The 1,090-nt window shown below is 40.2% G+C and overlaps 1 non-coding gene across 1 annotated transcript; it reads right to left on the bottom strand.

Moving 5' to 3' along the window:
- Nucleotides 1–1,018: 1,018 nt before the first annotated feature.
- Nucleotides 1,019–1,090, bottom strand: TRNAA-UGC (transfer RNA alanine (anticodon UGC)). Its single transcript has one exon. It is a non-coding gene; the product is annotated as a tRNA-Ala (tRNA).

Below are 1,090 nucleotides of genomic sequence, written 5' to 3'. Positions count from 1 at the left end.
TCTCCCTCTCCCTCTGCTTGTCACTCCTCTTGCTTGTGCCCTCGCCAGCTCTGTCAAATAAATAAACAAAATCTTAAAAAAAAAAATGCTGTGTCACTTAAAAAAAAAAAAGTGTCTTATGGTTTGTCTCCCTCTCTGATTTCCTCTTATTTTTCCTTCCCTTCCCCATGATCTTCTGTTTGTTTCTTAAATTCCATATGAGTGAGATCATATGATAATTGTCTTTCTCCAGTTGATTTATTCACTTAGCATAATACCCTCTAGTTCCATCCACGTTGTTGCAAATGGCAAGGTTCCATTTTTTTGACAGCTGAGTAGTATTCCATGCTCTAAAGTATTTTCATGATTTTGATATAGTAGCTTTATAATTTTTATTCAGTGGAGGAATTTGGCATTATTTGAACTTCCCCAGTAATTTAGTACACCTAACTTTAAATGCCCCCAATAGCTTATTTATTTAAGTACTGTAGAGCTCAGGGCAGCCTGTCCCAAAATGGACCTCTATGGCATAGTAATTATTTTTAATAGAAGCTACTCAGGGGAAACAGCAGGTGCAAGGACATCACACCCTCCTCTGGCCCCTGGAAGCAGGAAACAGATCTTTCATGTGAAAGGTCCCCTCCCTGCACTAAGAAGTTAAAGACACCCTTATCACCAGAGATAGGAAATTTAAAATCGAGACAGCTGTATAAATAAAACTTGTTGCTTTTTTACTAAATCTACCTCAGCCCAAAGTCCACTTAAAATAAGGCTCCCAAGCATGTTTTCTTTATCCTGTCAAGTCCTCACAAATTTATTCTTTGTCCGAAATAGGTCCCTCTATTATTGGGTCTCTGTGCACAGGTAATAAAACTCTTTCTTCGCCCTGTTAATCTGTCTCAAATCAATTTAATTCTGAGGCTACTAAGGACTTCAGCTGGAGGAAAACTCCTTCCTCAGTAACTTTAATAATTGAAGAAAGGCCTGCCAAGGGTAAAATAAGAAGCCAGTCGGAACTCTCGCTCCGACCTTCTGAAGGTGGAGATGCCGGGGATCGAACCCGGGGCCTCATACATGCAAAGCATGCGCTCTACCACTGAGCTACATCCCC

This window comes from Mirounga angustirostris, unplaced genomic scaffold (assembly GCF_029215605.1).
Source record: "Mirounga angustirostris isolate CCGP_5_RB_7025 unplaced genomic scaffold, mMirAng1.0.hap1 SCAF_8, whole genome shotgun sequence".
NCBI classification, from domain to species: Eukaryota; Metazoa; Chordata; class Mammalia; order Carnivora; family Phocidae; genus Mirounga; species Mirounga angustirostris.
The sequence above is the reverse complement of the archived record's forward strand: the minus strand, read 5'-3'. Positions and strand labels throughout refer to the sequence as shown.